Source organism: Nicotiana sylvestris, chromosome 11, assembly GCF_000393655.2.
Source record: "Nicotiana sylvestris chromosome 11, ASM39365v2, whole genome shotgun sequence".
NCBI lineage: Eukaryota > Viridiplantae > Streptophyta > Magnoliopsida > Solanales > Solanaceae > Nicotiana > Nicotiana sylvestris.
In genome coordinates this window covers 72109289-72124944 of record NC_091067.1, presented here as the reverse complement: position 1 = coordinate 72124944, position 15656 = coordinate 72109289, and positions in this window count along the sequence as shown.

Below are 15656 nucleotides of genomic sequence, written 5' to 3'. Positions count from 1 at the left end.
ACAAGATTCTGCTGAGGGTACTTAATGAAGCAGTAAGTAAATGAGGAAGAGGATTGTTTTACGTGGAAAAATCCCACACAAGGGGATAAAAAAACTACGACCTACACCCGTAGGCTTTTAACTTCACTAACTTTTAATCTTACCTATTACAAGCCACTTTACAATAATTCCTATTGCAAAGGATTTATTCAACTAAATTGTGGTACCTTTATCACAAGCCACTTTGTGACTATCCTAGTTACAAAGGCTTTTTCTAACTTGTGATGCTATCACCACAAGCCACTTTGTAATTCTACTATTACAAAGCCTTTTCCTTATGCCTAAATCTAGTCACAACATAAACTCAATGAGTTTATGGATTTACAAAAGGATTACTAATCAGAATGCTTCTAGGTAAGCGGTTTAGGAGATACAGTAAGTACAATAACAAGGTTACAACTCAACTAGGACAGCGACAATCTATCTTTTAGGAACTGGTCCATAATGGCGTTCAACCTTGTTCTTCAAGCTTGTGAGGATGATTTCTCTATTTTTTGAAAGAGGCTTGAAATGAGAAATAGAACCCTTCTAGTGATGTCTTTTGTATAAAGCTCATTGGTACATCTTGATCACATTACTTGAAATGATGTGAGTACTTTGTTTGGTTAGAGAATGAGTGGGCTGACAGTATAATGTTGTATGGCAGAAACAGTGCCATCAGTCATTTCACTTCCAGCTGTGTCCAAATTACTTTGTACTGCTATGAGGAAACCACAAGAGTATCATGTCCTTCTTTTGGTTCCTAGCTTCTAAAGCTATAGCAGTTCACCTTTAGCTGGAATCCATTTAAAGTGATGCAACAATCCAAGTAGATCAGGTTCCTTATCTGGTTCTTAATAGTAAGTTTGTTAGATCATCAAAACATAAGGCAAGAGTATTTAAGATCTATCAATTTCCCCCTTTTTGATAATGACAAACTTAAACAATCATGAGTAGGAATTGGGGCAGTAAAAACCAGTTTCATAGAGTTCCCCCTGAGACTATGCTTATATTATTTTCTTTTCAAAGAGTGATAGAGCATAAGAACCAGTTCCCCAATGTGTTTCCCCCTTAGTCCTATATTATTTTTCTCCCTTTTGGCATCATAAAAAAGAACAACAACACAAAGAAGTCCAGCGAAGCTAACTCATGCCACATATGTGCACACAATCATGAGAAATAATAGAACACATAGAGAAGGTACTAGACATAATAAAAGAGGATTCATATTAATAAAGATTTAATATGTCTATGCCTTTTGAAAAAGGAAGAGGTAATATTGGACTTGTTCACAGGAGCAGTAGTAGTACATCCCAACCATAAAAAAAACACAAAAAACCATTCACCAACCATCAACAAAGAAACAAAAAAAAACATATCCAGAAAACTGGTCACCGAAGGGGTTGTTAGGGGGTACTAGGAGGAAAAGGCTTGGAAGCTGCAGCAAGTGTCTGGAGAACAAGATCTATTCGGGCGTTTCCCGACTTTTGCTCGTTGAGCAGTTCAGCCTTCAGGTTCTCAACTTGCGCCCTGAGATCAACATTTTCTTGGGTTAAACGGACCACCTCATCATTCTACATGGGAACCGATCGGGCTTGCTGTCCTTCCAAGATAGCATTCCTAGCCTTCAACCGACGAATTTCCTCAGCTGCACTATTCTGGGCATTGATGAGCTGAGACACAGTTGATGTACTTCCTACCTCCCCATACTTCTCAATACACTCGCACTCTTCCAAGGTTGTCTGTGAGAATGTCTGCTTTTGGGTCCCCACTTTAACTGTTCCTAATGGAACCTTAAAGAACTTGAACACCGGAGTAAGCAAGAATCCATAGGGAAGCCCATGATTACCGTCCTTGAAATTGGCAACCTTCTGCATGTGTTCAATTATTATGGAAAACAGACTCACAGGGTTAAAATAGTCCAGTTTCTCTATTAGGAATATGTCAGATTTTGAAGTCACAGACCTCCTTTCTGCTCGTGGCAACAATACTTTGTTAACCAACTCAAACAGTAGCTGGTAGACAGGAAGTAATGCTTTCTTATGGATCTGGTCCCCTTTCTGATTAGCATTTTCTTTCACCACTGCATTTCGGTAGTTATACTGACAACCATCTAGGACACTCGACATCCCAATTGTAGGAACTTTTAAGATCTCTCCAAGAAATTTCACGTCAAAGACGATATCTACCCCATTGACCATAGCACAGACATGGTCAGTATCAACTGGAAAGAGACTGGCGAAGAAACTCTGTACCTCATCCTTATACACTTTAGGTGCATCAATGTAAAATAGATGCACCCATTGTTGAAAACTCCACCATTACCAGAATTTGGCGCATTCCGGCCATCTCAGAGATTGTTGGATCAAACGTATGACCCAACAAAACTTTTTGATGCCTCAGGCGCTCAGAGCCAAGGCAGACTTCACTTTTCATCTTCTTACCAGAACTAGGTTCTTCAGAAGTTTCAGACTGGTGTTTCTTAAGCTTTTCTTCACTAACTTTGCCTTTTCCCTTGGACTTGACTAGTACATCCTCATCACTCACTACCTCCTTCATCTTGGACTTAGATGTTGACCCTTTATCCATTAAAACAGGCACAACCTTTTTCGAGGACCGCCTAACAAGGGAACCAGGTTCCTCATGGGTTCCTTCTTCCACCTCGACTACAGGTATAGCCTCATCACTTACAGGTACACCATCTTTCACCAACTTTCTTCTTACTAGTTTTCTTGCTCTTTTGGAGTGCAGAGTCGTAGGCCACTTTGACTTGAAGCCTGGTAGTAGGTCACTTGATTTCAGAATCAAGGGTGGAGACAACCCTTCGCTTACTTATGAATGCATCAAGGGCCACGTTGTCCAGGTCTTCTTCATCACTAGATCGCATTTCAGGTGCTTGAATTTCCAGGGGCACAACATCGAATGTAGGAACAACACTGTCCTGGGGATAAGAGTCCTGACCTGGGTCCTCCGGAGAGGGATCAGGTTCCTAATGTGATACCCCAGTAGTGTATGCTACTGCATCCCCTTCAACAGCCATAATGGCCCCTTCTTCCCCCACACTTTGAGACTCATTTTTCTGGGAGGTGATTTCATGCAATATCCTATTAGAGGATACTACAAACACAGTTACGAGATCCTTGTCTTCTTCAACTAGTACTTCCACAACCATGGAATCGGCGGCAACGATGGCAGAACCTTCTGTGAACTCAGTACTTTGACCTTGTTCTCCACTTAGGGTTTGACTGGTGGGAACAACAGATGACAGAAAGAATAGAACAACAGTTTTAAGGGTTTCTGAGTTGGAAAGAGATTTGGAGACTAGGGAAGATATGACTGCAGCAGTAGGAGTAATAGAGGGTGGCAAAGGCTCAGTGAAAACTAGAGGTTCCATAGATGGGTCAGAGGTAGTTACAGCTGAGGCAGAGAGATCGAAAGTTTTCTCAGCCATTGGAAGAAGAAGTATGACAATCCTTCCATTTTGGGTGAATCTAGAGTAGGGCTTATGGTTAGGAAGAGCAGAAGAGAGGGGTTTTAAAAGGATAGGATAATTATGAATGGAGAGGAATAGGCACCGGTTCTGAAATGACGGTTGGGCGTGGAGAATTGTGATGTTTTAGAGGGAGATGGAACGATTTGAATTGAAGGAACGTGATAGCAGGATCTAAAAGTTGATGACATGGCAGTTGTATTTTGTACCTTTTTTTAAGACGTGTATTAAAAAGGATGCATAGAACTACTAACCTTTAGTACAAGAACCTGGTTCTTGATTTTGTTTTTGAAAAGAAACAATCCTCTTTTATCAATCATGCATTGCATTTATCGCTTCTATGCTTATCATGCGTGTTTACCTGCAACGGTATTGAAGTGAGTTAGACAGGGCCAGAAAACACTTTCAGCCAGTTATTTCTTAAGGATACGAGCCGGCCAAAGAGGAATCAGGTTCTTAATTTGGCCTCAACAGTCCCAGCTTTACTCTGTTTCTTTCAAACTGTTCCCTACTTAGTGATTTGGTGAAAATGTCTACAATTTGATCTTTTGTGTTGCAAAACTTCATACATATCAACCCTTTCTCCACATTATGAGGGTGTTTGGCTAAGCTTATAAGCTGGTCAAACTAGCTTATAAGCACTTTTAGACTTATCTACGCGTTTGATAAAGTTAAAAGTGCTTATAAGCCAAGTGCTTAAAAGTCAAAAATAACCAAAAGCCATAAGCTGGTCACCCCAGTTTATAAATTTTTAGCTTATAAGCACTTTAAGTTTGACTAAGGTTTTTACTCTTTTATCCTTAAAATATTCTTTTTTAGAACAAAACTCATATATCGATACTCACTGCCTCAAGTATTCAACCTACCCCCTCCCCCACCTCTTCAAGTCTACAATTCTCATTGACTATTTAAGATAAGCAAATTCTCTAATGCTTTGCATACTTATATCTATGTGATTGTGTAATAATCTTTGAACTGTATGTAATAAATGAGGACATATCAAATTTTTGGTGTATTGCTTTCTAAGTGTTGTGGTGATGAAGACAATATTTGTTCTCTTCAAATAATTTGTCTTATTTAGGTTTATTTTTTACTGAGAATTTTTTGTCAATTTACTAGTTATTATAACTTATGATTATATGTTTATCATAAAATAAATTATATTTATCATAAAAATTATTTTATATAAGCACAATTATATTTAAAATAAAATGACAAATAGAATATTTTGTATTTGAATCGATCCAGAATCTAAAATTTTGAAGAAATTACCACTACTAAATAAAATAGATTTTAGCGACAAACAAATTCTGTAGCTAAACAGAAACATTCGTCGCTAATCTCATTTAGCGACGGATTAGCGACAAATTATCAGAAGATTCTGCTAGCTACGAGCGTTTTAGTGACATGTTATCGACGACGTTCGTAGCTAATTTCAGTTTTTTTGTAGTGTACGCCCTTATAAGTGTAAACAATTCTAAGGTTATTTAAGTCATTTTAACAGAAAAAGAGCTTATCAACACTTTTTATCAAATATTGCAGCAACTTATTATCAATTTCAACACTTGTACCCAAACACGTAACTGCTTATTTATTAAATCAGTTTCAATACTTAAAAGTATTTTTCAGCACCTAATGCTTATCAGCTACTTCAAATCAGCTAATCCAAACGGGCTCTATCTCTCAGAAAATGATGCCTCACATCAATATGTTTTGTCCTTTTATGTTGAACTGGATTATTGGCCATGTTAGGTGCACTAGTGTTGTCACATAGAAGGGGAACACTCTTAGTGAGTACCCCAAAATCCTCCAGTTGCTGCTTGATCCACAGAAGCTGAGCACAACAAGATGTTGCAGCTACATATTTAGCTTTAGCTGTTGAAAGAGCTACTGAATTTTGCTTCCTTGTACCCCAAGAGATAAGACATGATCCTAAGAAGTGATCCATTCCAGATGTGTTTTTTTTTTGTCTGCAAGATAACTTGCATATTCTGCATCAACATACCCAATCAGATTAAAACTGTCACTTGATGGATAATATAGCACCCGATCCTGCGTTCTTTTGAGATATCTCAGTATTCTTTTGGCAGCCTTCAAGTGAGATTCCTTGGGATTTGATTGAAACCTCGCACACAGCCCCACGCTGAAAATAATATCAGATCGACTGGCAGTGAGATAGAGGAGAGACCCAATGATGCCTCTATACATTTTTTGATTCATAGGAAATCCAGTTTCATCCATGTCTAGTCGAGTGATAGTCACAATGGGAGTGCCTATCACCTTTGATGCTTCCATGCCAAACATCTTCAAGAGTTCCCTAATGTATTTTTGCTGACAAATGGAAGTAACCTTTGGGGATTTTTTTACTTGAAGACCCAGGAAGAAGTTTAATTCCCCCATCATGCTCATTTCAAATTCGCTTCCCATAAATTTTGCAAATTCTTCACACAGAGAGTCAGTTGTTGCTCCAAAAATGATATCATCAACATAAACCTGAACAATGAGCAGGTTCCATCCTCGTTTCTTTAAGAAAAGAGTATTGTCAATTTTCCCTCTCTTAAAAACATTTTCTAAGAGGAATTTTGACAATCTTTCATACCAAGCTCGAGGAGCCTGCTTTAGCCCGTACAGAGTTTTGTCCAATTTGAACACATATTCAGGGTGCGCATGACATTCAAACCCTGGGGGTTGCTTCACATAGACTTTTTCCTTAAGGAGCCCATTCAAAAATGCACTTTTGACATCTATCTGGAACAAGGTGAATTCCATATGAGAAGCAAATGCAATTAGAATTCTGATGGCTTCCATGCGAGCCACTGGAGAAAATGTTTCATCATAGTCAATCCCTTCCTCCTGATTGTAGCCTTGGACCACTAGCCTGGCTTTGTTCCTTGTGGTAATTCCATGTTCATCGAGCTTGTTTCTGAATACCCACCTGGTTCCTATAAGGGTTCTATTTGGGGGTCTGGGTACCAGGTGCCACACACTGTTTCTCTCAAACTGATGCAGCTCGTCTTGCATGGTTGTAATCCAATCTGCATCTTTCAAGGCTTCCTTGATGTTTTTGGGTTCTATTTGGGAGAGAAAGGCTGAGAAGACAAGTGAATTTCTGGATCTTGACCTGGTTTGAACTCCGAAATATAGAGGAGTGATTATGTTGTCTATAGGGTGAGAGATTTGATGTCTCCAGTTGGACGTCTGAGGTTCATTCTAAGAGGAGGAAGGTATGTTTGGCTGATTTTCGTCTATCCTTTTCTCAAGTGCCAGTAGAGTTCCCTGAACTGCATCAACCACTCTTTCTTCAGCTTCAGTGGTTGTAATTGAAGTGCTTGGTTCTGTTGATGATGAGGCAGCATTGTCTTCATTTGTCTCCTTCACTTGACTCATCATATCTGCTTTTCCATTTGTCATATTAATGACTTCACCGGGAACAAGTAAGGGTTCTCCATCTTGATCTTCCTTAGCACTCTTCTCAAATGATGGATGAGATTCATCAAAAATAATATGGACACTTTCCTCAACACATTGAGTCCGCTTGTTATATATCTTGTAGGCCTTTCTTTGAGAGGAGTAACCAAGAAATATTCCTTCGTCACTTTTGGCATCGAACTTACCAATCTGATCCTTTCCATTATTGAGAATATAACATTTGCATCCAAATGTTCTTAGGTGTGTCAGCTTGGGTTTTCTTCCATTCAACAATTCATACGGGGTCTTGTTCAGAAGTGATATGATCATGCACCTGTTCACTAAGTAGCAGGCAGTGCTAACAACTTTAGCCCAAAAGTTCTTTGCAAGTCCACAGTCAATCAGCATTGTTCTTGCCATTTCTTCCAGAGTTCTGTTCTTCCTTTCTACTACTCCATTGTGCTGGGGAGTTCTGGGAGCTGAGAAGTTGTGAGTGATGCCATTTTCATTGCAGAATTCATCAATTTTGACATTGTTAAATTCTGTCCCATAATCTGATCTAATGCATACAACTCTAGACTCCATCTTCACCTGGATTTTTTTCACAAAGGCCACAAATACGTTAACAGTTTCATCTTTTGTTATGAGAAATAGAGTCTATGTGAATCTGGAGTAGTCATCCATGATTACGAAAATGTATCTCTTTCCTCCTCTGCTTTGCACCCTCATAGGTCTACACAGATCCATATGCAGGAGCTCAAGCGGCTTTGAGGTGCTCACATCTATTTTTGACTTAAAGGAGGACTTTACATGTTTTCCTCTAGCACAGGCATCACAGACTTTTTGAATCTTGAATTGTGACATAGGTAGACCATGGACCAGGTCCTTCTGAATTAGTTTGTTCATAAGGGAAAATCTTGCATGGACCAGTCTTCGGTGCCATAGTTCAGCATCATCGTCAATCGCCCTTAGACAACTCAGATCACCACTCTATAAAGATTCAAAATCAGCAACATAGATGTTCTTGTATCTTTTGGCCACCGAAACTATTTCACCGGTCACAAGGTTGGTGACTGTACATATTTTGGACAAGAATTCCACCTTGTTTCCTTTATCACAAATTTGAGAAAAACTCAGGAGACTATACTTAAGTCCATTGATATAGTACACATTTTCAATAGAATGAGTGAGTGACTTCTCAACTTTTCCAACTCCAAGAATGTACCCCTTTTACCATTGCCAAAGGATACACTCCCTCCTTGTAGGGCTTTTAGTGAAAGAAAGTTTGTGGTGTTCCCAGTCATGTGTTTTGAACATCCACTATCCATGAACCATTGTTGACTGCTTCCTTTCACTGTCCCCTGCACAAGAGATTAGGAGTTAGTTTTAGGAACCTAAATAAGTTTGGGTCCCTTGTAGTAAGCAAGAGGATGGATAAGGGCTCTCTTAGTCCATGCAGGTAATGTGCGCTTTTTGTGAGTGGAACTTGGTCCCTCTTTTGTGGTCAAGGTTTCAGCAGCCACTTTGTCTTTCTGAACTGATTGATTCTTGGCCTGGACACCTTCCTTGAAGCGCTCAGTGTTCCTACATTGGGTACGAGGCCAATTATTAGATACAGTGACACTCTTACTGTGAGGGTTGTGAAGAGTTTTCTCCCTTTGGAACCCTACTCCCTGCCCTTTTTCACTATCATTAGTGAGCAAGGCAGTGGTAGCTTCTGAGGACCAGGTCCACTTTAGAGACCTTTCAAGATCATTCATTACTTTTTCTAGATTGGCTTGGAGGAGCTCGTTTTTCTCAATTTTAGCACACATCCTACATCTCAAAGCTTTCACCTAATCTTCAAGACTAAGGTATTCCTCACTAACTATTTCCTTTCCTCTTTCAGAGCTTTTAGGTTTTGACTTAGTCCATGGCTTTACTATTGTTTCCCTTTGGTCTGCAATTTCTGCCAATAGATCACTCTTTTCTTTTCTAAGAATTTCAATGGTTTTCTTTTGATCAGTAACTGCAGCCACTAAGTCTTCTATAGTATGTTCAGATTCTTCTAGTTCTAGGATCAAGGAATCCCTATCCTCTGCAAGACTACAAAAGGCATTAATTAAAACATCAGCTAAACACATGAGTTTTTTTGGAGAATAGGATTTCAGATTTCTCTGAACATCCCTGAAGTTTACCTCTTCGTTTCCATTGTCTTCATCATCATCTGATTGAGCCATCAAAGCAAATATTGAGTCATATCCAATCTCCTCGCCTTCAACTGCCATCATGGTGTAGTTCCCTCATGAGCTGTTTGCAAAGCCTCCCATATTTCCTTTGCAGTGTCGTAGGTAGAGAATCTATCGTACTCTTTAGGTCCCAATCCATATACTAGAATTTTCTTGGCACGAAAATTCTTTTCCATCGCTTTCTTGTCTGCTTCAGTGTATTCTTTACTGGTTTTTTTCATTGAAAATGGGAATTCATCTAGTACCTTGATTGGAACATAAGGACTATCGCAAATGATATCACATAGCTCACAGTCCTCAACCATGATGAAATCGTGCATTCTAGCTTTCCACTAAACCTGTTAATTGGGCCCGGCTAACCCGTTTTCAACCCGATTCAGCCAGGGTCAGCCCGGTTTAGTCCGACACTGTAGCATATAGAGCGGGCTGGGACGGTTGGACGGGGAGTGGGTTTTAGATGAACACATTTTGGATACCAGTGCACCGGAACCTGCTAAACTCGCAAAACCGTTAACGGGTTGTTAACGGGCTGCAGCCCGGTTCAGTCCGTTGACGGGTTAAAAATTTTATTTTTTAAATTTTTTTTTAATTTGTGTACCGTTGCTAACAAAATTTAATTAAAAAAATATTAGCACAGCCCACCCGAGCTCGTTAAGCCCGGACCCGGACGGGCCCACAAAAACCCGCAAATTCCCAACCCGCTATCAGCCCGCTATCCCCAGCCTGCTAACCAACCTGGTCCGTTAATGAATGGGTTGGGTTTTTTGTTATTCAGCCCATCCCAGCCCGCCCGTTAAACACCTCTACTTTCCACCACCAATAGCATTTTCCATCAAACTTGGGGGGTCGGTATATGGATTGACCTTCTTCAAAATTTAGTGGAGCCACCATGAGGATCCTTCCTAGGTGTTAGCCTGATAGGAGAAACCCGCTCTGATACCAATTGTTAGTTTGTATGGGTCCACCAAATAGTAGATTACCTAGTCCTCTACAAGATTCTGTTGAGAGTACTTAATAAAACAGTAAGTAAATGAGGCAGAAGATTTTTTTACGTGGAAAAATCCCACACAAGGGGATCAAAAAACCACGAGCTACACCTGTAGGATTTTAACTTCACTAACTTGTAATCTTACCTATTACAAGCCACTTTACAATAATTTCTGTTGCAAAGGATTTACTCAACTAACTTGTGGTACCTTTACCACAAGCCACTTTGTGACTATCCTAGTTACAAATGCTTTTTCTAACTTGTGATGTTATCACCACAAGCCACTTTGTAATTCTACGATTACAAAGACTTTTCCTTATGACTAAATTTAGTCACAACATAAACTCAACGAGTTTACGGATTTACAAGAGGATTCCTAATCAGAATGCTTCTAGGTAAGCGGTTTAGGAGATACAGTAAGTACAATAACAAGGTTACAACTCAACTAAGACAGCGACAATCTATCTTTTAGGAACTGATACATAGTGGCGTTCAACCTTGTTCTCAAGCTTGTGAGGATGATTTCTCTTTTTTTTGCAAGAGGCTTGAAATGAGAAACAAAACCTTTCCAGTGATGTCTTTTGTATAAAGCTCATTGGGTACATCTTGATCACATCACTTGAAATGATGTGAGTACTTTGTTTGGTTAGAGAATGAGTGGGCTGATAGAGTAATCCAGTGCAGCAGAAACAGTGCCACCAGTCACTTCACTTCCAGCTGTGTCTAAATGAATTTGTACTGCAATGAGGAAACCACAAGAGCATCAGGTCTTTGTTTTGGTTCCTAGCTCCTGAAGCTGTAGCAGTTCACCTTTAGCTGGAATCCATTTAAAGTGATGCAGCAATCTAAGTAGATCATGTTCCCTATCTGGTTCTTAACAGTAAGTTTGTTAGATCATCAAAACATAAGGCAAGAGTATTTAAGATCTATCAGCTCTTTATGGCCAATAAATGAAACAATAAATAGAACACAATAAATGAAGTGATGACATCAAGGGAATGTGTTAGAGAGTAGAGAATGTTCTTGTATATTTAGTATTGAGCAACAGATGTTTTCAAAATGATAAATATCCCCTTTATATATGAGGGGAAATCCCAACATAGTATAAAATGCATTAATTACAAAGATATGGAGATGGTACAACTAGCTAATGCCTTGATTCATTTTTGGACTAGCCCACTAGACTTTGTCAGCCCTATTTACACGCATTGGGAACTCCCCACTTTCTCTTCTTAACCGTCAGTCTGTATTGATCCGAGGTCGAGCATCGATGTCCCTCGAGGGATGAAACTCGACCGTGGTCCCGAGCCTTCGAGACGTGCTTAAGAGGCATCGTAACGACGGAAAATTGGAACCTTCGATTTTACCGTATACATTATGAAAGATGGACACCGCATGTGTTGAGCAACAAAGATTGAATCCTATTATGAAGGAAGTCGTGAAGAAGGAAGTAATTAAGTGGCTTGATGCAGGCATCATCTTCTCTATTTTTTATAGCAATTGGGTAAGCCCAGTGCAATGTGTGCCTAAAAAGTGTGGGATGATTGTTGTAGAAAATAAGAAAAATGAGCTAATTTCTACTCGCACTGTGACAGGTTAGAGAGTCTGCATTGACTATAGAGGGCTCAACAAAACAACCCGCGAGGACCACTTCCCACTTCTATTCATTTACCATATGTTGGATAGGTTGGCTGGGCATGAGTAATATTGCTTCCTTGATGGTTATTCGGAGTACAATCAGATTGTTATAGCCCTAGAGAATCAGGAGAAAATGACCTTCACTTGTCCTTATGGTACTTTTGCTTTTAAGCGAATGTCATTCAGTCTTTACAATGCACCGACCACTTTACAGAGGTGCATAATGGCCATTTTTATCGATATGGTGGAAAAATTTGTAGAAGTATTCATGGATGACTTTTCAGTCTTTGGGTTTTCTTATGGTGATTGTTTGAAAAATGCCAATGTGTTGGCACGGTGTGAAGAAATCAATTTGGTACTGTATGGGAAGAAATGCCACTTCATGGTGCAAGAGGGCATCGTTTTGGGTCATAGATGTCACGACCCCAAATTCTCACCTCAAGATGTCGTGATGGAACCTAGTCTTTAAGACTAGGTAAGCCTAACATATATTGATAATTAGAAGAAATAACAACTTAGATATCAATTTAATTTGTTAAACCTTCATAATGAAACTCAAATAGTACAACTGTCAAATGACTCCCAAAATCCGGTGGAACTGAGTCATAAGCTCTATAGAGAATATACTAGTAATCTCTAAGTACAATACTATTTTGAACTGGAAATAAATAGTAATACAACTAAAAGAAGAAGATGACTCTGAGGCCTACGTGTGTCAAGAAGGTGTACCTTGAAGTCTCCGAAAACAACTGGTAAATCACCGGCATCCGACACGAGCAGACGGTACCTAGTAGGTATCAAGTCAAACCTTGGTAGAGTAGTGATGATGCCAGGTCAAGAAACCTAATAGGACAAGAAAATTAAACAGAGTATAAAATAAACTAATATTGGAAGGATAGGAAACAAATGATAACAAAGCAGTACGATAATGTCATCTAACAATGGAATTTAAGGCAATAAAGGCAACAAGAAGTGAATACATGATAAGAATAACAAATAACCAAATACAGACAAATACAAGTAATAAAAATAGGGAAATAACCAAAAATGTTCAACCAACAAGATTTTTTAACAAAGAATGTACAACAATAATTACAATCGAGGCACCACACCTCATATCCACATTTTCATAATTTACAAACACATTTCTTTAATCGGTTGTTGAATAACCTTCTAGATAAATATGGGGTCTGCCATAGAGTTGCCACTAGGTATTATCCGCAAACGAATTATGCTTTTGATCGTCCAGAATGAGCCCTAAGTTGATCGTCCTCGACCCTGATCTTTGATTGATATCGAGGATGCACATCGGCCCAAGTAACAACCAAGTATTCTATCAAATTCTACTTCAACTACTGTGAAGCCACTGAGCTTCGAACATTGAGTCTTTGAGTGAAAGCTTGAACAACCCAATCATCAGCGGCCGGTGGCAAGTCCATCCGTTCCATTTGGAATCGAGACACAAATTCTCTGAGCATTTTGTTGTCCTTCTGCCTTACTTTGAAAAGGTCCAACTTCCTGGTTTCAACCTTGATAGCCCGGCGTGTTCCTTTACGAAAGAATCTGCAAGCATAGCAAACGAGTCAATAGAATTAGGTGGTAAATTATGGTACCATATCATAGTTCCCTTTGAAAGGATCTCCCCGAATTTCTTTAGAAAGACAGATTCGATCTCGTCATCCTCTAGATCATTCCCTTTCACACATGTAAGAGGTGACGTGCTCGTTCGGATCGGTCGTTCCATTATACTTAGGAATCTCGGGCATGCAAAACTTCTTAGGGATTGGCTTCGGAACCGCGCTCGGGGGGAAAGGGTTTTGTATGAACTTTTTGGAATCCAGTCCCTTCAATATTGGTGGTGCCCTCGGGATTTGATCGACCCTGGAGTTGTAAGTTTCCACCTTTTTATTATTTGCCTCGATCTTTTTTTTCCCCGGCTCAATTCATTTTGTCATTTCTTCGAGCATCTTCATGATTGCAAGATTGGTCTCTGATTCTTTATCGTTCGGTTTTCTTGAAACCGATTTGACCTTGTTTACAACTTCCTGGGACGGCTCGAGCTCGACCCTGCTCGGTGGGTGATTCTCCTTTTGGAGCTGGACTATTGCTGCCTGCTGAGCCTGAAACATTTCGAAGATCACCCGCAGGATGATCCCGCCATCTTCACTACTACGTGCGCTTTGAGCGGCTGATCGAACATCCTCACGGACACTGCCTTCGGGATCAATGACCAAATTTCCGTTGATGGCTACATGTGAGCTGACGTCGATTGGATCTACAGCCAGAGCTCCGTCGAGGTCAACTACAGCTACATCGTTCCCTGGTGCTATGTTATCATTTTCGCCGTGGTGACCAAAATCATTATCAACGTGTAGAGGTGTCGACTGACAGTTTGACATTTTAGTCCTGTAATCAAAGATACTTCAAAGAACAAGTGTAAAATAGTGTGTGTTATGAAAGTTTGTACTAGGTAATCACTATTATGCTTAGCCCCACGATGGGCACCAAACTGTTTACCCTAAAATCGGATAATAATTGAATTTATACGTGATTTTAAGGATACGTGATATAACTTGGTACAAATTAAGAGAATAGATTAATATTGAAATTCACGATAAAAGAATAAATGCAAACCACACGAATCGAATAGCCTTGTCCCTCGAGTTCAATCACCCTTGAACCGAAGATGTTTCAACTGACGTATTAACAGAGTAACAAGATAATAAAAGCTAGAAAGTGACAGTATATTGCTTTATGTTGCGTAAAAAATGGTGTCCTTCACAAATGATTAGACCCCTTTTATATAGTAGGGGAATCCTACTCTTGATACAGTTCTATATGAGGTGAGAAATTTCATGACTAGCTAATTAATCGGTCTCTTCTTGATAAGTGCCCAGATTTCCGCCATGATCCTCGACCGATTGCGGATATTTTGGCTTTTCGTTATTTGGCTCGGTAAGTTGCTCTCGATCTTGCTCGGTCTCGATTTTGCTTGATCTCGATCTTGATCGGTCTCTGGGTCACGAGCTCGACGACCTAATTTTGCACCATGGTTCGATATAATACGAGGTCAAAACTTAACCTATCATATTCCAGTCTCGATTAGTCACACAAGGGGCGTGCCCGTTTTTGACCGTATACAAGGCGCATTTACTAAAAGTCCGACACTTCACCTCTTAGAATTGGACTCGCGTTACATTTAAGTATTGAGGTTGTACCTAGTCCAAGTTTGTTGTAAGTGTGTTGGTAATGGTACAGACTTTAGAATACTGTCCTTGTCTAAATCTGCTTCAATCAGTTCAACTAACCAGTATTAAAGTTCCCTGTGTACTCCTTGCCCCTACGCACCTTTATAAAATTTGTCTTAATTCCTTCTTCAATCATCTATTTTAATTTGCTGATCAACTAATTTTGTCTCATGTGGTAGAGAAGAATAATCAAGAGAGGGAAAAGAAAGATAGAGCAGGTAAACTGACCTCGAAAAAAAACCTACGTATTTTATTTTTAAGTATTTAAATGATTTAACATAATTAAAGTATTGTTATAATAATCGTCAATCAATAAATTTCGTAAATGAAAAGGTAAGTTGAAAAACACTTCAATAACAACACCAACAACATAGGTGAACTCACAGCCAGAATGAATGGTGATTTGCCTAAAATTGAGGAAATGAGATTTGCCTCGACCTCACACGCAATTGGACATGCAGCTTTAACAATAAGGTAGCGTCACACATAATTTGGTGGCCGACTAATAAATTAGATATGACTTTGTGACAAACAAACGATGATGTGGGAGTCTTTGAAAACTAAAATATAAAAACATATTATATTAAATTAAATTAATGAATGTAATATGGTTGTTTTTCATACATATATAATATAGC